The 23,218-nt window shown below is 38.1% G+C and overlaps 1 protein-coding gene across 44 annotated transcripts in view; it reads right to left on the reverse strand.

Moving 5' to 3' along the window:
- Positions 1 to 23,218, reverse strand: part of ZBTB20 (zinc finger and BTB domain containing 20) — a 513,065-nt gene that overhangs the window by 314,869 nt on the left and 174,978 nt on the right. For 41 of the 44 annotated variants that reach the window (XR_014546995.1, XR_014546996.1, XM_083609064.1 and 38 more), the window contains one exon: positions 16,876 to 16,952. The exons of the other annotated variants lie outside the window; for them this stretch is intronic. The gene's annotated coding sequence lies outside the window, so the exon portion shown is untranslated. The remainder of the gene's footprint in view (positions 1 to 16,875; positions 16,953 to 23,218) is intronic. 44 annotated transcript variants of the gene reach the window in all.

The following is a 23,218-nucleotide window of genomic DNA, read 5'->3' on the forward strand; positions in this document are numbered from 1 at the left end:
GGGTAAATTATAAAGTGTTGTTGATCACACTCCCCCCCCCGCCCCCCAGTATCCCTTCCCTTATTTTTACATTTGTCACCATCACTGTATGTGATTTGGTGTCAGCTGCAGACGTATGTCTTTTGAGGGTGGCTGATTTGTTTTGGCCAGCTATAATTGAGGAATGTCCATCTGTTGTATGTTTTGTTTTAATTTAAATCTGTTTTTCATTAGTTATATTACTTTAATGCATGTAATTTTGTAAATTGCACTATGTGACAAAAGTATAAAAATCAGATTACTAGTAATACTACTACTAGTAATAGTAATCATTGTCATTAAAGTATTATCAGATTTCTGTGCTAAATTTGGGGGCCTGGAGGTTTATTAGGATTTGGATTTACCTGAGTCTGAGAGACTCTGAAAACAGGGCCAGAAAAGGGCCTAAGGTCTGCTTGAGAATTGTTAGGTCCTATGTGTATTGTCACATACTAGGCCCTAGAAAGGCTTGCAAGGAAGTGTAGTTTAAATAACAAGGACCAGACCCTCTCTGCCACTCCCTCCTGCACAGGTAATGCTATGGGAGGTAGGAAGTAGCAAAAGGGAGGATATGATGGGATTCTCAGTATCATGACGAATTTGTATTTACCACAAATACATTAAGGAACCCTTACCTTGTAGCAGATTGCAGATTCAACTTTGGGTATCAGGAGCTCACTATAAACCCCACCCCGCTCCATAAGTCCATGGAGAAAACAAGGATATGAATGCCAGAAGCTATGCCTAGTTAACTCATATTCCATACTGCTGTCTCAATAACTTACAAGTGGAAATATTTAATTCATAACCAGCCTTGTTACAATGTTGCTAATATAGTTAGCAACTCATCTGTACTCTATAAACTTCTGCTGAATTTCTGATTTGTTTTTGGAATCAACCATTTATGCTCTGGTATCCAAAAAAAAAAAAAAAGTCTGCCAATGCAACCATGCTCATATCTATGAAGTTTGCATCTGGCAAAGATAATGTTGCCTTGCTGAAGACTAAAATTGGTAATATAGAAGCTGCTGCTGCAAGAATTCTGATGGACTAGAACCAGAACCATCTTTAACACCATTCATAATGATGGGCTTATATCTACACCAGGAATGATCAACTGTGAGGGTGACTTGTACATTTTTTTTAACTTAAAAGCATCAATTCACTATGTTAATTGCAAAAAAAGATTTTGTTACAGTTTTAATCAGCATTGACTTTTTAGTCAATTCTGTTAATCCCCTTTTCTCTAGTTTCTGCAGAACACACCCCTCTCCAAGGCTACATGCATCTCTGAACCTCTTTGTTAATCCTCCCTGCTTCTCTCTCTGCCCCACAGTGCTTATCCTCTCTTCACCCACAACACATGCTTTATCTCTAACTGCACCACTACAGGTTAACCCACAAGAAACCCATCACTGTTTACCCACCCTTTCTCTGTTTTCCCACTCCTTCTCTCTCCAATCCATCTCTTGGTTTTCTTTAATCTCAGGGACGCAGGTGGCTAAAGGGACACGGGTGGCGCTGTGGGTTAAACCACTGAGCCTAGGGCATGCCGATCAAAAGGTTAGGAGTTCGAATCCCTGCGATGGGGTGAGCTTCCGTTGCTTGGTCCCTGCTCCTGCCAACCTAGCAGTTCGAAAGCATGTCAAAGTGCAAGTAGATAAATAGGTACCACTCTGGCGGGAAGGTAAACGGCTTTTCCATGCGCTGCTCTGGTTTGCCAGAAGCGGCTTAGTCATGCTGGCCACATGACCCGGAAGCTGTACGCCGGCTCCCTCGGCCAATAAAGCGAGATGAGCGCCGCAACCCCAGTTGGTCACGACTGGACCTAATGGTCAGGGGTCCCTTTACCTTTACTTACTTACTCTGTACTTCTCCCTCACTCTGTAGTATCACAAGTTTCACCACACTTCCATGTCACAGTTCTTCACTCACACCCACCCACCCACACCTTTCCTTTGTGCCCTTTATTTGTGCTCAGTTTCTGCCCCCCCTCCATATTCCTCACTGACTTCAGTGACACCAACACACAAGGGTTTCATTTTCCAAGCAATTCTTACATTCAGAGAGTCTCAGGGAGAAACAGGAAGGTGGTGCAGCATGACTGACTGACTGACTGTTTCGGGCTTCATGGAAATACTGTTGGCTACTCCTCTGAATTCAGGGAAACAAAAAGAATCAGAACATTCTCCAAATTCCACTTTTGGTGGGCTTGGGTGAAATTTAGATTTTATGACAATGAGCAGAGGTATTCATTCGATACAGTATTCTTCAACTGCTTTTGACATTCAACAGATTTCTTTATAATAATAAAAAAAGATGGAAGGGCTTTGATTGGTTGTTGTTCAACTTTACTGTAAGAACAACAAGGCAGAATGACACAGCATACAATGAGAAAGTCAATAAAAGTCATTCACATCAAAATGAAAAGGCTAAGAATACGGCCAAATGAAAGTCAGTGAAGTAGCTGATAAGGAAACATTAGCACCTATACACATAATGGGGCTATCCGAAGTGGGGCCAAATATTTCCCTGCCACTATCCTTCAAGGAATTATCCAGCAAGCAGACATGTGTTTCTTTACTGCACAGATTGTTCAACATTATCATCTTTTTCCTCTTGGGTATTTTTCTTGGGTATTTAATATCTCTGTGCCAATCACAATGATGTAAGCACTTCTCTTTTTAGTAAGTTCAAATTTGAGATATTTAATAAAAGTTATTACCACAACTGATCATCTTTTATAAATTATGGGGCCGCTGATACTGAAATTGAAGAGCTAAGCTGAGAGTACATCTCATTGAACTGTGTGGAACTTACTTTTTCATAAATGTGCATAGGATCAGCCTGTTATACACAAAGAGGAGCTTCAGAAAATCAATTTTGATGAAACAACAAGAGATAGATATATGGAACGGGTCTATTTCTCGTCCATATGTGTTTATCACATGGAAAATGTCTACAAAATATCCCACAGATGGTCTCTGTCTCCAGTCAGAATCCAACACATTGTTTCCAGTAATGAAGCAGTATGTTGGAGAAGCTGTGCGGAAAAGGCTATTTTTCCATATGTTGCACTGGTTCCTATTTTGGAAGGAGGTTAATAGATCAATATCCATTAGTGGAGGTAGCAAAATTCGACTGGTACTGTTTATCTACTTATTCAGTACTCTTCCCTTAAGGGATACTCATGTCATGCAGCATGAGACACTCGTATTGTTTTGTTATTAGTAGCTAGAGTATGTATTACTCCGAAGTTTGAGGGGGTGGGGTGGGATATCAAGCATTCCTTTACTGAGATTGTGGAATGATATTTCATGGGGACATTCTTGTGATTTAAAAATTATTCCATCTGACCCCCCCCCCCTTGTGAGGGAACAGATCATAAACTTACAAAAGTTGTGATTTTTACTCATCCCTACCCAGTTTCACTGCAAATTAATGATATATTTAATAAAGATTGATTTGAGATTCATCACACTATCTATAAAAAGTAATACGTGTCTGTTTGTCAATGATCTTTGTCTGTGATAGATATATTAAAACAACCATGTTAAATTTCATCGCACTGTTTAACTTTCAGTTTTATTTTCGTAGCCTGAGTAATTTTTTGCATAATAAATTTCAAAGTAGTGGAATTTTACTTTTAGGAATTAGAAATGAGTACACCGAACAAGACAAAAAAAACCAAAACATTTCACAAGAAGTTTCTATTTTAGTATTGATCTGGCTCAATTATGCATTCTACTGTAGTACACATTTTCACTTTGGGGGAGATAATTAGCCTCATGCATTCTTGCATATGCTTGAACTTTTGGACATTTTTTGTATCCTGTTCCAGTATCCTAGGCAGCTGCAACTATGTCACTGAAGGTCACTATCAGTTTCTAGATGAATGGGGAACTACTGTGCATTTCCCTTATTTCTTCTCTGAACAAAAATAAAAGAAGTGTCCTAGGAGTTCACCAGACTTTTGTCACTGTTTTGAAGGGAACTAGTGTTTTATTTGTCCAGCAGCACAAGGACCAAAGTATTTTGAAAAACTACAGAAAGAGTGAGTATCTGATAATGACTGTGGCAAAGGGTTGCTCTTCAAAGGTATGACTGGAGTCAAATAAGATGCTATCTGGACGTTACTAACATAAAACAAGAGTTTTCTATAAACCTAACCAAGCTACAGAGAGCCTAGGTGCTTTAATACTGAGATTTACTCAACTCATCTAAGGAGAAAAATACATCAGCCAAAATATTATTATTAATAATAATTTCACTGTACCCTTAATTAATCAGCTATTAAATTTTAGAGCAGTAAAGGTTGTCTCATACACAAGTCATTTTGTTAAATCTGACATTCAAATCCATCTTTGCAATACGCTCTCCTCTGGAGTTGGGCCATGGAATAAAATGCTATGAAAAACAAAATAAACCAAAACCCTGCTGTGGAAACAGGACAGATCTAGTTTTCACATCCCCTGCACAGATAGAAACAAGACAGAAGTAAAAGGCACCAAATGGAGCTCAAAGCTTCAGTATGATATCAGCCTCCACATTCTGGCAGAATTTGCAACCCAAGATATCAGTCCCTCCAAGTCGGATAGTCTCACATATTCTGGGTGCCCAAAATTATCTTGCTTACAAGATTATTATTTTCCCATTTTAGGCAAGCCTTGAGGAAAGAGAAAAATTAGTGGTGGGTATTATGAAATCTTCCCTCTAAATTGACTAATTAAATATGTAGCTGTGTGCTCCAAGACAAAATGGAACTTACTTGTGGAAGGCCCCATATAATATATATACATACACCTCTCCTCCCCACCCCCATGCGTAAGTATTCACTAGATGCCATGTTCTTGGAAAGTGCCAATACAGAGACATCTCATGCAACTGGGCCAGCACATAAGATACAGGCTTACTATTCCTATAGCACCAGATGGAGTTCTACTATAATGAACCAGAATTAGGGGTTAAAATGTACCTTTGGCTAACGCAGAATTCTTTGCAGATTTTTTTCCCCCTCAGCCTACGGCATCTTTCTGTTCATAACAAATGGGTTATTTGCCACTATTGTATACTGCAGTTTGCATTTCACCACAAACCTCAATGTGACTGTAGCAAGGGAGGTACTGTAGTCTCTTCTTGTCATATCATTACTTTTGCCTTCTTGAAACTGAGCGAATGAAATGGTTTATATGGGATAATTCATTCTCTCAGGTAACTTAGCCCCAATAGCCTCTACCAAAGATGTCATGGACTTTGAAGAAGCACGAACTCAGGACGAAAGGGAGAAACGAGCTAAGAGGAAGGCATGTTTGGCAAATCCTCACCGTGACCATACTCAGAAACAGTATGTCCCCACTGTAGAAGGATGTGTGAATCCATAATTGGCCTTCACAGTCACCTATGGACACACCGTTTTGACCATATTCATGGAAGACAATCTTACTCGGCTATGAGTGGTCGCCGAAGAAGAAGAAAAGAAGAACTAGGCAAAGACTATGGTCACACTGGATGTTTCTTTCAAAGTGGGCTGTCATAGGCTAATAGCCCTCGGTACTGAACTTGCATTTTATTTTTCTTGACTGTGTGATCCTATGTTTCTAACATTGCAAATACATAATTGTAAGTCCCACTGTATTTACTGGGGTTTATTACAAAGCTAACATGCCTAAGATTGCACTGCAAATCCAAAAATGCAGGATCCTATCAACCAATCTGACACAATAACATGATTAGAAAGCATATGCTTGGGAACATTTTGTACGCCTTTGGATTCTGAGCCTTTTTGTGATTTTGTCAAAATTTCTGCATTTACTTTGAAAACAGGATGACTTTAGTGGGACTATTCTAATGTAATCATTCAATGTATCACTTCTATCCCATTCAATCCAGTGATGTGCTATACTTTTTTTGTTTTTGTTAACTGATTTTTAAAAATAATTCTTTAAATTTTACCTTAAGTCAACGATGTGTGGGTACATTATCCTTGAAGGTGCTTAAAATAAGCATCAGCTGATCAACACACATACAACACACGCACCTGCGTTCTGTCTCTCTTCTACAAACTGAGCTGGTCTCTTCTAAAAGCTGCAGGAGTGTACTCATTTTTCACCCAGAGCTATAATTATTTTCTGCTTTAATTTTACAAAAACCTTTTGTTTCATTCCCATGAGCCCATCTGATCCTTATATTACACTTGCTCTATTAAAACACTCATGGAGAACAAAGCACAGTTGTACTGATTCATAAGTAACATCTTTCCTCTTCTCTCCTTTCCTCCCCCAACCTCCACCTTTTAAATACTGGGTACACATACTAGCAAAGGTTATTTTTAACAGTGTCCTTGATTTTCAATCTTCTGTCCCACTCTTAATCTCTTTTCAAAATGGAGACAACACTTCCAATCCATAGGGACCTCGCGTGTTATCCAATAATTCTCAAAGATTCTAGACAGAGGCTCCGAGATTAAATCTGCAAGCTCTTTTAGTACCCTTGGATGCATCTCCTCAGGCCCTGGAGATTTGTAGATTCATTTAAAGTAGCTAGGTGTTCCCTTACCACCTCTTTTCCTCAGCTCCCTTTATTATGTTATCACCAGATTTGGAATTGCTTTCCTTTGGGTGAAGACAGAATCAAAGTAGGTATTGAGCAGATCTGCCTTTTCTCTGTCACCCAACAGCATTTCTCCATCTTCTCCATGCAGAGAACCTACTACTTGCTTGTTCTTTCTCTTGCTTTGAACACAGCCAAAGGAAACTATTTTTTTTTTTTAAAAAAAAAACACCTCTCTTGCAAGTCCGAGGAATATCTTGACTGGATATAATGTGGTTTCCTATGTTCTTCCTATTTTTGCACAATAAATTGCAGTGAAAACTGATTGCAGTTTTGGGAAGCGCGAAGGAAAATGTGAGGGTAATACATGAATAAAGGTTTCAACAGAATCCCATCATATATTTAAGGTAAGATAAACTTGGAAAAGGTTCTGAAATAAACAAGAAAATGATTGTGCTCAAGAGAAATCATGTAAAAGGGCAACACAGCAGCATAAAGACAAAGATGGCTGCAGGTGAGGTGACTCTTGTAATTTGCCAAAGAATAATTATTCTGCATATTTCATGAAATATATCAAATCAATCAAAAGTTATCTTTAGAAATTATCATACCAGATTAAAAATAATTTCCTAAATCAATCACTGTTAACCTACCACGGTGGCTGATTTGTGAAGGAATGCCTTTAAGAGGCATGAGCTGCACAAGGACACCCAAAATCATGCTGATTTTCAGTGAAAAGCAGGCAGTGAGTTAAGCATCCTGTTTCACTATGCAAAGTCTATGGCTGTGAAGACATTTTTACAGATCTTTAATATTAAGTGCTTTCTTTAAAATAAAAATAAAAATCTACCTGTTTCCACTGTATGCTTTTTCATTTGAATGCCTACACCAAAATGTACATCACTACTTTGATTTTGTGTCATATTCTCCAGATCCAACTCCTCCTCTTCAGGGGACAAGGCCATGGATTCAGAAGTCTGAACAGAGGAGGAACTTCCCCTCAGAATCAGTTCCGAGAATCAGTTCCCCATGCCCTGAAAACACCAGCACGTGAGAGGCTAATTTGACAGCACCACTCCAACCTGAGGAAGCTACATTGCCACCTTGGACTCCAGGTGAGAAGCCACTGCCTCTACCCTTTGAAGCCAATTGCCTTTGAATGAGGCTAAACCCCCTTCTACTGAAAATGCTTTCACTGGAGATGGAGCTAACCACAAAGATAGAGATGAAGCTCTATTTAAAGCTCAGTTTGCTTGTCACTGAAACATTTCACCCTGTTCATACTCTCCAGTCTGACAGGATGTTGTCCAATTTTCTTGGACTTTGCCTTACTGGAACCTGACTGCTGCTTTGCTTGACTTTTGGTTAGTGGAACTTGAATCTTGCTTTGCTTGATGTTGCCTTACTCACTCTAGAACCTAAATTTTGACTTGCTGGAACTCAAACTTGTAACACACCCTGTTCAGGCTAGAACCCCATCTGGTGGAGACCACCACCTGGAACAGAACATTCTGAGACTGCTTTGTTAGTTTTTGATGACATTTCACCTGTGTGCTGTTGTATAAGGAAATATGACATAACCACCCACTCTGTTCTATCTCTGCTTAAAAGGAGCCTAACTGTTCTAACACAACAGCTGCCACTTTTTCAGCAGGAGAACTGACCTTGTCTTCCAGAGACCTCTGCATAAAGCACCACTTTCTCCAGTGAGCTCAAGTGAGCTTCTTCACCATTCTACACCAGGCCAAAATTAGCCCTAATTTTGAGGAGAAAAGTTTCCTCTTCAGTGCCACAGTAAAATGTGTCCTCAAATGATCCAAGTTAATTCTGGTTCTGTTCATATTTGCCCTTTTCTAATAGTTAGATAAGACACAGAACTTATGAATTAAGCTGCTATATTTGCCAGATAGTACCATATCCTCTTCTTATAATACAGCTTAAGGTACTGAACTGGAAAGTTTAACATAAAAAAATAATAATATTCCAGCTACAAGGTACAATGAAGCAAAGTCTAATTCCTTGTCTCTGTTAATTCTAATGCAAGGCCACAAATAGTTGCTTGGCTTTACATACTCTGTGCATTTACTCAAGTTGAAGATACTGCTGTTTTCCTCGTAGAGGCCTTCAACCTTGTACATACATACTGTGAGCATGAGAAAACAACAACAGAGCCTTATCATTTGAATGACTGGGCACAGATAACTGGGTATTGCTTCTTTGTCCATTAAATGTCTTGTCAGGAATCCCTGGGGTTTGGCATGTTCTTCAGATGTAGAACAGAATGGGTGTGCAACACTGCCATTTGAAAATGACAAGCAGGATGAAGTCTTGGTCAGGTTTAGTATAAATAAAGATTAGGGATCTGGCCTTCTTCTTGGTCTTGTCAATAAATAAGCATCTTCTGTTTGCTGTGTTAAAGACTCCTAAATTCTTGTTTCACCCCCTGACCCAAAGCAACCTTGATCTTGAGCACAAACTCTCCAGTCCCAGATTTAGATACCTCCTGGACCTCACAATGTTTCTTAGTGAAACGTTTTAGACTTAAATACTATTTGGTACATTACACTGTGATAAAGTTACGATGAGTCTTGCACTCTAGCTTGCAGTAAACATGGAACGCCTATGTTGCACTTAGAATGCATTTCTTATTATTAAGCTTTGATTAACTGATTAACTGTTGATTAGAAATGCTACTGTACTGAATAAATATCTCAAAGCATACAAGAACACAGTGAAACTCAGGCAGATTTCCCATGGCTCATATTTTTAAGGAGTATGAATCATTAGATCTCAGTGGAATTAATTTCCCCCATTGCTTCCTTTATTTATTAGCCTAAGGAGCAAGGTCTCAGGACCCAAAAGTAGCTTCAAGTTTTTCACCATCTGTGCTGAAGTGAAGCCAATGCAAATTCCACCGTCATCTCTTCACTTTTATGCCTCCTGCAATATTTCATTTCACACTTGTGATCTCTGTGCCTTAGAAACAATAAAATATGTACATCTCATCAACTTGAAAGAACCATTTGTGACATGTCAACAAGAAACTGCTCTCGAAGTAACTCAGGGCACAGAATCTAAATTATAAGGTGATGAAAGCAGTACAACTTCAGCAACTATACTGCCACACTATGCTGGAGGACATTCACAGTGCAATCCTACATTTGAGTTTCACTTACTGGATAGGAATGGAGAATAAATTAATTCAATCTAAATTTTAAGGGACCTGACTGAATTCACACCTCCTGGACTAATACACAGACCAAAATGTAACTTTCCTTCCGATTTTGCACTTCTCTGAATTTTGTGATAGTGTCACTGGCTCAAAAAAGTAGCAACATTTCCAACAATAACGCCTTCCCCTGCCACATAATGTTTTAGGATAAAATGTGTTTTGAAATACATATACAGTACTGAAATAAAATTGTATTTGTATCTGTAGTTCCATATGGATCTTAAAAAAATAAAATCATAGATTAATGTGGGAACAAGGTAGAATGGATTTATGAATGAACATGTGAATGAATATGTGTGTACATGTCCTGAGTTTGTTATATCAAGTTCTGTACTGTGATGTTGGCCTATGCTAGTTTCCTGCAAATGTTAAATTGGTTTTAGTTGTGATATCTGGCTGACTCTGATTTAGCAGAACTAAACATCACTACAAAGGAAGCCTCCTAGGTGATAATATTTTTAGTGATTTAAGGCCGCTGGATGAGCCAGTGTAGCCTCCCCCCCTTCCCCCCAGAGCTTTCTCTCTATGCATTTCAGAGGAGCTGGCTTTCCTGGAAACTGAAGCCTCTTCTACCCGAAAGTATTTGGCTACTCTTAGCATGACCAGGATCAAGGCCTGAGCAAGAGTCAGTTGTTAGGTGTTTTTCTGTGGGGAGAGGAAGGACTTTTTTAGATGGATGAGCCCGCTGTAGGATCCAGCTGCCTTGTCCTCTTCCCAAAAAGCCATCTTAACGAGTGGGGCAGCATGTAATGTCAACCCTGGAAGTGTCTTCCCAGAACATATCTATCATATATCTATCTATCTATCTATCTATCTATCTATCTATCTTCCATCATCTATCAGTTCTTGGTAGTGATGCCTGCCCTGTGGAACGCCCTCCCATCCGATGTCAAGGAGATAAATAACTGTACAACTTTTAGAAGACTTCTGAAGGCATAGGGAAGTTCTTTATGTTTGATGTTTTATTATGTTTTTATATCTGTTGGAAGCTGCCAAGAGTGGCAGGGGCAACCCAGTCAGATGGGTTTGGGTACAATTATGATTATTATCAGACCCTGATATATTAGATACCTTCAGTGTGAAGCTTGAAGGTTGGAGGTTCTTTCTCCTCAAAGCATCATTGTGAAAGACAGGTCCTTTGGAAATTGACCTTATGATGTTTGGTATGCCCAAAAATAATCTAGGATGTTTGTATTCCATGTTACATTGACATGAGTTCTAGAAGTTTGTTTTCTAATGCTTCCAAGCGTGACCGAATGCACAAAAATGCATACTGTCCTCCATCTAGTACCATACAATATCAGCAAACACAATGGACAGACAAAATGAGTTTTGTTCTCTATAACCTTGTTTCATCCAAATTTACAAATAATGAGTTACAAATGTTTATAAACTTGCTTATTCATTGTGAATATCCATGTTAAATGTTTATGGATTTACAAAGCAGAACAAGTCGATAGATTGACAAAGACCAGAATGGAATCAGGGTCCAAATCAGATACAGGTCTCCAACCCCTTTAGTTTCAGAATCTGTCCTGTAACTTATAAAATCAAGCAAAAATATTTCAAATCTTAAACTAATACTGTGAAAAAGCACTCTCCTTGATCTCATAGTTAAGTCCCATGATATATCCTTGGGAGGAAAAAAACCAATTTATTGGCTTATGTTTTAAGATTTTCTTTCATCAAATTTTAGTTAACATTACTTCATATTGTAAAGTATAGCCAAACACAGGCATTTTTCATTAGCAGTACACAAGAAATCCAAGAGGCAAATACGTAATTGCAATGACAGGAGTAGCAGCAGCTCCCCTTAGTGCATAGATGTCACTATCAGTAGTGTTCATACTAAATAGCTTTTTCTTAATAGCATTCTTTTAAATTCTTCAGCTACTGACCTGTTAATCACCTAGGACATCTGGTGCTGCATAATACCCAGAATGAGGGAGAGGAGTTAACTCAGCCAGACAATAGTCCATGAAGATCAGTAGACCTTAGTTGATTTGCCCGAGCTGACAATTTGCCCCATATTTTCTCAATAAGATATAATGCTCCAGCTTTAACAAAAATAAAAGTTCTTACAAATTATTTTTTTAAAAAATTAACAAGCTTTCCTCTACTTACATAAGAACTACCATGTAATGGGATCACCCAGATGCCAAGACAGAAATTTTAACATCTGCTCATAATGAATTTCAGTTAGAAATAAAGGAAAAACTTCAAAGCAGCCTTCTCTCCCTGTGGCTAAGACATACATTTTCTTATTTAGTTTCATCACTGGCTCTGTACATTCTTATGCAATTACATTTCATTGTTCCATTCTCAGAGCATGACGGGTCCAATGGGGGATGGCCCCAAATGACCTTGAACAGAGAAGCTTGCATTGCATCTCCACGCAGTTACACCCCATTTGTTGTCATCTTTGTCTCCCAAGCCCAAACTGCTCTGCTTCATTTCTCCCTCCTCTTCCTTAGGGTCCCTTACTGATGTCATGGAATCAAAGAGTTGGAGTGGGCCTTTGAAGGCCATCTAGTTCAACCATGTGCTTGATGTAGGAAAACCACAGCTAGTACATCTCCAAAGAATGGTTGTCCCACATTTCCTTCAAGATCTCCATTGAAGGAGAACCTTCAAAGTAACTGATTCCATTGCCGAACTGCTCGTAATGTCAAACCTCAAGTGTGTGGTTCAGTTTCAAAAGGAGACATTTGTTCCTTATTATGGTCCCAATTTTGTGAACTCCCTTCCAGTTTAAGTCAGACAGGGTCCCTCCCTGTTGAATGTCAGGTGCTTACTGAAGACTTGTTTTATTCCAGAAGGCCTTTATCGGAATTCTGATTTTATAGTCTTGATTAAATTTAAACTCAGTTTTAGTCTCCTGTCATAGCTTAGATATTACTGTGATTTAAGAAGTATACAAATTGTTTAAATAAATAAAAAAGACATTTCAGCTAATGTTGAAACAAAATATATCCTTCTGTAACTTAAGACCATTACGTCTATTCCTGTGTGACGTAATTCAGGGATTTGAAGAGTGTTGTCATGTTTCTCCTCATTCTTTCTCTTCTCCAACTTAAGAATACCCAGGTCCTTCCATGTTTCCTCATACGCTTCCCCTCCCCCCCCCCCATACCTCTATATTTGTTGTCTCCCTCTGAACTCATTCCTGTTTTAGCGTAATGCTCAGAACTGGACACAGTACTCCATATGAAGTCTGACTACCACAGAACGAAGTGGAACTACTACTGCCTATGATTTTGAAGTAGCATGATTCAATGTAGCCAAAATCATATTAGCCTTTTTGTAGCTGTTGTCATACTACTAACACATATTCTATCTTGTGCATTTGCTATCTCATGCATAATTTTGCTTTTGACTCTGCTGAACTACATTTTGTTAGTCCTGGCCCAGTCTCCCATTCTATCAAGGCCATTTTGAATATTATTCATTTCTTCTGATGTATTAACTATATTTTCCAATGATTATTTTATAATGACTTATCCACCCCTTCATTTAAGCCACTGAGACAATACCACTTCTGCCTACCCTGGTGGTGTCAGGACCCTTGCTGCCACACCCTGTCCAGTTAGCTGTTCTGATCAATCTATAATAATGGCAGTACATCCACATTTTTGTCACTAAATTGTTGATCACTGTATTAATTAGATCAAAGCATGCCATCTTCAGCCAGCATTAACCTCTGCACCCTCATCTATTCCCCCCAGCATCTACATTCTATAAGATACAGCCTAGTGAGTAAACCCTTCCAAAAACATCTCGCTTTGAGGACTAGATTTTATTTTATTTCATTGTCTAATAAAGACAATATTACATTTTGGAAGAATTGGCTCAAGGCTGTCAATCTATGTGTAACTGCAATTGTCAATAGCACCTCCATTTCTCTATTCTTTGCAGGATTTAAAAGTGAGAAGCTTTATGTTTGTTTAAATAAATTTATATTCAACTCTCTTCCAAGAGCTTAGGTGGATTGCAGGAGTGAAAACAATGTACTAGAAATTTTGCATATGCTTCACTATCTGGACAGTACACTACAGTGTAAAATATGTTGCTACCTTTGACAAGCATGTACAAGCATGCACACAAATGGGTTATGTGCCAAAAATGAACAGATTTGGGTCTATTTTATGTTTGTTTTTGTTCTGGTATAATTGTTGAGAAGTCTGGACAGAAAATGACATGGTTTGCCCAATACTTGGCTTGCATTCTATATAGGATGGGTCGTTATGCACCTGTAAGTATGTGGTATCCTTGACTTCCAAAGCAAATTCATTAATGTTTAAAGGAGGAAACTCATATCTGTTGAAGCATAACAGTTTGCAGTGCGCAATAAAAAAGCAACTTGGGAAGAACTTAGAACTTTCTGGGTTTCATTATCCAGCTGTACATTTTGATCTTTAATGAGAAACACAAGCTAGTTTGCAGTGTTTCACAAGCTCTTACTTTAAACTACAATTTTGTTTATACTTAAACTTAAATTTAGAAGATGGATTCTATTATTTGACCAACTCACTTGCCTGTAATTGTCAGTTTGAGCATACCAGTCAAAAACAAGGGCCAGTTTCTACTTTGCAACTTTATAACACGGAGAAAGACAACAGCTGACCAGTACAGCACATGTTGTGCATGTACAGTCATATCTCATGTTACATCCGCTTCAGGTTGTGTGTTTTCGTCTTGCGTCCTGCGGCAACCCGGAAGTACCGGAATGGGTTACTTCTGTGTTTTGCCGCTCGCACATGCGCAGAAGCGCTAAATCGTGCTGCCCGCCTGTGCAGACACGGCGCTTCGAGTTGAGGACTTTTCACGTTACGGGCGGGCCTCTGGAATGGATCACGTCCATAACACAAGTTACCACTGTAAAAAGTCTCAGGTTCAATGCTTGCATCTCCAGATAGGTATGGGGGGAAACTACTAGAGAACCACTATGAGTCATTGTAGAAAATACCAAACTTGGTGGATGGGTGGTATTACTTGTTGGTATGAGACAGCTTCCTATATTGCTAAGCAGGTTCATACCAATGTATGAGACCAGTAGCACTGTGCACCTACAAACTGGTAAAGGTACAGAAAAGGCAAGTATCTGGGATCACCCAAGGATGTAATCTGGCGAAGCAAACAAGTGATTTTCAGTTGATTTCGAACAACGTGGGGTTTTGCACAGGGGTTTGCAAGTGCCACCAAACAGATTGGTGATGCCTGCAAACCCAGCTGCCTCTGTCTACATGGTATGAAATCAACCCTTGCAGGCAAAGAACAGCTGGCTAGTGGTGCTTGCAAATCTCACTTTTTGGCAGGTTACAAGCTCCCAAATGGAAACAATCCCAACAGGGCTTACATGTGGTGCCAAACGCAAAAGGCACCAAATGCAAGCCCTATTTGCCAAGGAACAATTAGGAGTCTGCTTTAAGGTTCCCAACTGTTTCTTTGCAGCTGCATTTTTACCAGGTGTGGGGCAGATGTGTGTGGCTTGGGGGAAATGACCTTGCAGGTCAAATTATGATCCTTGTCATACCTAATTAGGCCCATGGGCTGAAGATTCCCCACCACTGCTGTATACAGTGGAGCCAACCCATCCATGGGTTAGAAAATTATCAGTAATTGGAGATGAGATGATGGACCACAGTCAGGAGTATATACTGGAAGTGACAAAGATAACAATAGGGCTGCCAGAAGGAAGGAAAAGGAAAGTCAAGCATACGAGTTCAAGAGAAGAGGTGAGATGGTAATGGGAAAGAGGGCAACGCACAGGCCACATTGATATCAGGGATGAATAGAAAACAGTGCATGTAGATATACACTACTGCTATATTTATAATAGGAAGGTAGATTACTGCATGATCATGTGAAAAACAATTAAGAGAGGCACTGTGATAGTTCTTCAGTGTGCTGTTAAAACTAGTAAATGATCATGGATTCTTAGCAGGGGAGGACAAAAGGTAGAGTGGAATCTACTGTGGATGATCTGCAGATGATCTCATGGATGATCTGCTGAAAATTTGAAAGGATTTCCAACTCCCCAGTCCAAACTAACAAAAGCAACAACAAAAAGATCTCCTTCGAGAAATGGGGCAGGAAATCAGGAATTATTGTTATAATTATTTATTATTATAATAATAATTATTTCCCTAAGTTGTGTACAGATAAACCACTGATACAAGTGAAGAACGAAGTAAGCATACAGGATTAATAAATGTAACAATGGCTATCCAGTATCAATAAACCAGAGATCAACAAATTGTGTTAAAGCATTATGCACTTAGTTCTGGTCCTGATAACATCCCTGAGCTGAGAATGTGGTCAGGGGCAACCTGTTCATTAATTCTAACATTATTCCACCCCAAGCCACTATTTTGCACCAGGCTCCAGCTGGCAGACCTTGGAGTTATAGTAAAAAAACAAAGAAGATTCTGCAAGCCAGAAGTCTGCCTATTCCTCATTTATAGAATAATAGGGTTTTTATAAATAGCTTCTTTTCTTATTAAATGGGGGAAGAAATACCATTTTGACTGTTTTATGCCACAATAGATCAGATGGGCACCGATGCACATAAGTACCCTCAATGCACACACAAGGAATTATACAACTTCAGTTGTCTTTGAGGCATCTGAATTCTGTTGTGGTATCACAAGAAGCTCTTTCTTCTTTTTTATTTTCATTACAGCACAGGACAAAAAATTATTTTGACATCACAAAGGGGAAAGAATACTGTTTCTGATGCCATTCTGATACTTTATATTATCCTTCCTTGTACCAAAGTGCAAGAATTGTTGGTGACAGGATGACAGAAAATATATGTCAACGGAGAAAAAGCTCTACACCATTCCTAATCAAATTTGAAACAGCCAGCACAATAGATTAACAATTTAGGGTCTGACATAAAGCACACTAAAAACCCAGCACCATTTGGATTTCCAAAAATGTGTGTTTTATATACAAAATATTCCTAAATCCTATTCAAGGACAGCCTGACCGCTGCCCCCCAAGTCTAGTTACTATGCTAACAGTTTTGTGTCAAAGAAAGACTGACAAAAGGTACCAAAAAAGCTTTTACTTACAAGAATGCAGTGCAGCTCAATCTTTTTTGTTTTTAAGGTGCAATGATTTCAGCATCTAAAATGTAACTTCAGGCACTCTGAAAAGAAACAGGTTAAAATCTCTTTCAGTTATAATTGCTATTTCAGATTTAATTAAAAATTAAACTTTCATAATGTTTCACCATCCAAAGCAATGCATTATCAGTCAAGCATAGCTTCTTTTTCTTCTTCTTTTTTTAGTTAGAAAAGCTCTTTCCAGAGTAGTTTGTAATGAAGAAAGGAAATAAAGAAGGCAATTCAGAACAGAAAAATACAGCTCTACATTAAAGGATTCCAAATAGTGTGGCAAAAAAGGGAGAGAAAAAATTCTCCTGCACCTTTATATCAACAATCTAACTTATTAAAAGAATCAGGCATAACAATTAAAAAAAGACAGATGAAATTACATACCCATGATTGTGGGAGGAATGAGCAATAAAAAACAAAACAAAGCTATGGACATTTTGGGACGAAACTATAATAAAAGAGAGTTTGCACTTTTAAATAGTGTCAGGCAACACAAACAATATCTTCAAGCTTTATAGATTTGCTGCTGACTTCATTGTTGATGTGGATTACACCCACAATCCAATTTTTTAAAAGGTTGCTCTATAGAATCTTTAAATTTCAAACTGTTGCATAGAAATGAAAAATATGTTGAATAGTCTACTATTTTTGTTCAAAACAACTGGTTGTAAGCCTCACTTTTAATGCAAAATTACAGAATAATTCTTCAAGAGAATGGGAGAAGCAGCAGCATCGTTTTAGGGTTTGGGTTTTCTAACCACAGGAATGGATAACACAACTGGAATGGTGGTGTTAAAAGTGTCAGCGATTATTATGCTATAAACAAAAAGAAAAATAAATATAGGAATAGTAGGATTCCATGGTTTTTATATGTCTGTAAGAAAAATACATAAAAAACCAAGCAAAACATAGAAGGGAAAGAATATAAAATAAGAAATAAACCCCAAAATGTTACAATATGTTAACTAGATTCTTACTATCTGTAATTCAACAACAACAAAACATGGCAGAAGACATTTACAAATATTTATAAACAAAGATGCTTCCTACATAAGCATCACCACCAGACATTACAGGGAGCCAATTCATACAACCACAACCTTGTGGGGGTACACAGGGTGGCTTGATAATGTTCCTGGTGAAGTGGTCATGAGATTACACATTTATGTCCAGAGTTTCCAATGGGTACATTCATTTTCTGGTCTACAGAAAAAGAAATAGTTACTGGTGGAGCACTAAATGTGGGTATGTGCTGGGTAATGTACATTTACAGCTTCCTTAAACACACAAAGACAGCCCTCATACAGTCAACCACATGTCGCCACAAACCCAGAGTCACATGAATCTAAAAATTACAGCATTTAAGGCTGAAATCTTGCATGCAATCATGTGCATATTGACTTCAGAGAAATGTAAACTGGTGCAGCTGGGCATAGGAATGAAGCAAAATTGGTTTCCATATACTAACTTTCCACACTGAAAGTCTGTTACGCGAATCCTGCATTTTGTTTAATAATTATTGGCAATGCAGTTGCAACTGGAAAAAGAAAAAGAAAGGAAAAGGGGGGGGGGGGAAACATTATCTTTTATGTTGCTGACTTAGGATGTAACAGGCACTAGTAAAGAAGCTTGGGGATTATATAGGGATTGTTTGTTGTAAGTATTTTCATGTTTAATTTTTTTTTTAAAAAAAGCAGCTCAGGAGTATAGTGTTAATTTCATGATCAGCTCTTAAAGCTCCCTATAAGACATATATAATAAGAAATTTCACCAAAAAAGTATCTGTGAAAAATGTATGTAAATCATCAGATCCATCATTTTTTTAAAAAAAAAAGCATTCAAAATATATTATTAGTAAATACCAAACCAGTCGACTTTTGGGTCAGTGCTATATAAAGTGATTCATGAATTACAAATTAGAATTATTAATATTGTACTCACCAAGTTATTCCTTAACAAAAACAACTTGGTATCATTTGCACAGTTTTGAATAATTAGGAACCAATGAAACTAAGGGAAGCCATTTCCCCCCAATGCCATGGAGGCATTACATGATGGGCAAAATCATACCACTATAATGTAAAATGCAAGCCTTGTTTAAACAATTCTATGCCATTTGCATTATAAAAACATGTTCCTTATTTGTTTCTTCCTAATAGTATTTATCAATTGTTTGGTCACACACTCTCAATTTGCATGCAATGCTAAGCCAATCCATGGCTAAGGGTAAACAAACAATTATGTGGGTACTCGCAGCAAATTTAGGGCTGCTCTGCTGCTCCCGCAGCCTTGCTGATGCTGTGCTACCCAGAGCTAAGCCATGGTTCGAGTAAAATTATGTCCAAACCCAGACTCATGGTTTGTCTCCACTTTATAATTACCGGTAACCACCAGAGGACTAAATATCAACACAATTTATGTTCAGAGAAAGACCTCATGGATCACTTGTCAAGGTCAGAAACCTCCCCCCAAAAGCTGTAGACCAGCCTTCACATCCTTCAGATTTTGTTAGATTCCATCTCTCATCAACCCCAGCTAGCATGGTCAATCATCAGGAATGATGTGGAGTCCAGCAAGATTTTGGAGGTTCCAGGCAAAGCCTCTTGTAGACTATTACCTGCAAACTTTTCCAAATATTTGACTCTTCAGATGCAATTACACAATAAGCCAGAGCTGTAATTTTGAAGGACAAAAAGGTGAAAAAGTAAACTTGTTCTGGATATCTAAAAATGCTAAGATTGATTAAAAAAACAAACACTGAAATTTAGCTTTAGTACTCTTTGTGATGAGTGAGTGTACCTCTGCTGTTTTCATGACATGTTGCTTTATTGTTTTAATTATGCTGGTGATTGCCAGCCACTCTTAGAGAATAATGTTGAAGGGTGGGGCATGGAGTTTTTAAATAAATAAAAAGCTCTGTTCTTGTATTTGTAATTTCAATGAAGCTCAATCACATGCATTAGCTAATACTTCTTAAAATTTCTCCCATAATTCAGTAGGATATTTACACATGACTGTAACAAAGATGAAAACACCCACATGCAGTGAGACACATAGAACTACTAAATAGAGCTAAATGCACTGGGCTCAGTTAAGTACTAATTTGTAGACTGTACCATCTTCTGCAACACACTGCTCCATTGACCAACCCAGTTCCCACTGTCAGACATTACTCATTTAATGTTATGAAGTATTTTTTGTTTGTTTTTTTACCCCAGATAAATTCTCATCACTGAGGTATTTTTTAAAAAAATATTATTTAAGCAGTAAACATGCAGAAGGGTGTAGTAACAGTTAAAGTTTCAGAACTGAATGCAAGAAGACATTAACAGAGGCTATAATGCACCCTTTAGCAACCTGCCACTCACATTTTGAACCACACCTCCTCCTACACCAGCCATTACTGATGGGAGGTGTGGGGGGAAACACCTGGAGGGTGCCAGCTTATAAAAGACTACTATAATGTATATTTAATGGTTGCTTTCACAAGTGTGTCCAACTGTTAAATCAATATCAGATTTTCAAGATATTAAGATTGTAATAAGGAGCTGTTCAGAAAGTCCATTGCGATGCAGCACATTAACAAGAAACCTTAAGTTTAATGGCTGCATAAAAGGAACTGGACTTGGGCTGTGAAATATCCTAAGCCACTCTTACAGCTGTTGATGAGGTAGAATCAAGCAATCCTACAATTCTACGATTCTATGATTCTTCACAATGCCTCTTTGACAGTTTCCTCGTACACAGGGTGATGACGATAATCAAGTTGGCTGCAGAGAAGCTATAATATTCCCTATTCCAACTGTTTTCTTGCACAAGCTGTCCCTAGATCCTGTTTATGTTCCCAAAGAACAGGAACAGTTGACAGCATGCAGCTTTTGAGAGGCCTTGCCCAAATAATTCTTTTGCTAAAGATATAAATTCTTTGTATGGCAGAAATGAAACGGAAATTCTGAGAGCTTCAATACATTTCATGAGTTTTCCTTATAATCTCCATGTTGTCACAACATAGAAAGCATTAGGATTTGTTTCTCATAATGCCGTGATCTTTACAATCCCGTTTCTCATACTGAATGATATTGTCTCCCGTGCCTCAAATTACCACCAATGCATAAAATAATAATACCAGTTGATAAACAGGGTTCCACCATAAAATCATAGCAGCACCTTTACATTTGTTCTGCTACAACACAAATAAATATTTCAGTGTGATCGGTGTTGTACATTAGTGAGAAACTGGGTGGATAAAGGAAATGTGCCGGACATAAATTGTTTGGATTCCAGCAGAGGCTTTCACACAGTCCCAACAAAGGAAGTGCATAAAGATAATAATAAAATTATTTAGATGAAAATTGTCATGACAGGATGAAAATTAATAGTGTTACTGGAAAACCAAGGAAATATGTAATTGGGAATGATTATTAATAATTATTGACATAACAGGTGAAGAAATGCATTGTCACTCTTGAAAACTGGTACAATGTTCGTCAAACTGAACATTTTTACAAATCATGAAAGAAAAACCAAGGCGATGAAAGGCAAAACTAAAACAATGCAAAGAAGAAAATTATATTTCATGAAAACTCAAAAAGCAGGGCGGGGAGCTGTGAAATTCAATACTGTAATAAGCAACCTGAGCTATTGCTAGAGGCAGAAAACTGGACTACATGGAGCTTTGGTTTGATCCATGAAAACATTTCTTATGTTCTTGAGCAAAATCTACCATTTGCCAGCAATGAGTAAAGGGACTCCTCCCTCACCTCCGCCAATATCCTAACTAAAAACTTCCTTAATATTAAAGAAAACTGTCAGGAATTCAAGGTAAGGAATAATTCCTACTCGAGAGTTGAACAGAAAAACGTATATATTCTGCTAAGAATAACAGTTTGAAGCTGATAGTAGATTTAAACACAACGTGTAAGTACGATAGTTTTAAGGTAAAACGTTTAAGTACAGGCATAATGTAGTTTCAAATATGCAGTGATATAGTACAGAGGTACATGTAGTTTCAAATATGCAGTGATATAGTATAGAGGTACATGAAATACCAGTACACAACAATTATTTTGTACAAGTCTCAATGGCAGTCAAAAGGAGTCCATATGGACTCCTTTTGACTGCCATTGAGACTTGTACAAAATAATTGTTGTGTACTGGTATTTCATGTACCTCTATACTATATCACTGCATATTTGAAACTACATTATGCCTGTACTTAAACGTTTTACCTTAAAACTATCGTACTTACACGTTGTGTTTAAATCTACTATCAGCTTCAAACTGTTATTCTTAGCAGAATATATACGTTTTTCTGTTCAACTCTCGAGTAGGAATTATTCCTTATATTGAAACCTGTGGCCTGAGCTCTTGGTATATCCTTTTTAGTGTATTTCCAACAAGAACTCCAATTTCTTTAAGGAATTCAAGGTAAGCATGCACAGAAATTCATTTTCACTGAATTATTCACTTGGTGGTCTTGGTCATATTTGCATGTTTCAAAGTGATGAGCACGTGGAGACAAAACATGGTTCTTTTTTTTTTAAATAGAGGGAAAGCAGCCTTTCCCAACCTAGTGATCTCCAGATGTTTTGAAGCACAACCTACAGTAGCCCTAACCAGTATGGCTCTAATTCCAAAACATATGGAAGGACACATGTTGGACAAGGCTGGGTAAGCCATACAGCAACTTCCCTCAACTTCATGCCTTCCTGATGCATTAGACTATAAATCCCATAATCCCTGACCATAAACCATGCTGTCTGGGCCTATAGTCCAAAACGTATGAAGGGCACCATATTGGAGATTGCTGCTACAGGGACTACCATACAAGAAAGTAATACAAACTAGCATTGGTTAACAAGGGGGTATGTGATAACGTTCTGCTTGGAAGAAACTTACTTCTTTGAAGAAAGTTTGCAAGGCAATTGAAAAGAAAACTGATACTGCATGACTTTGTCCACTTTTCCAGCTCTATGATTTGACAAATAAGACAAGCAACCGCTGATGATAATGGTATCTAACCACTATCACTGCTAAAATGGTTGACCACATGAACTCTCTCTGAGCTGCTTAGCAGGACAGTGGGATATAAATACAATAAATAAATGTTGTGCCCTTCCTCTCGACAAAAATAATTAAAAAACAAACAACTAAAACTATTTAATATACTAATAGCATTCACAGCTGTTGCAACACCTTTTGCACAAACAGTGCTAGCACTACGATTTGAGTCCCCCTTGAGCACAGCACCCTCAGTGGGGACCCCTGACCTAGAAGAGGCAGAATATGCAAAACGAGA

The sequence above is a fragment of the Podarcis filfolensis genome (assembly GCF_964270895.1).
Source record: "Podarcis filfolensis genome assembly, chromosome: 4".
NCBI lineage: Eukaryota > Metazoa > Chordata > Lepidosauria > Squamata > Lacertidae > Podarcis > Podarcis filfolensis.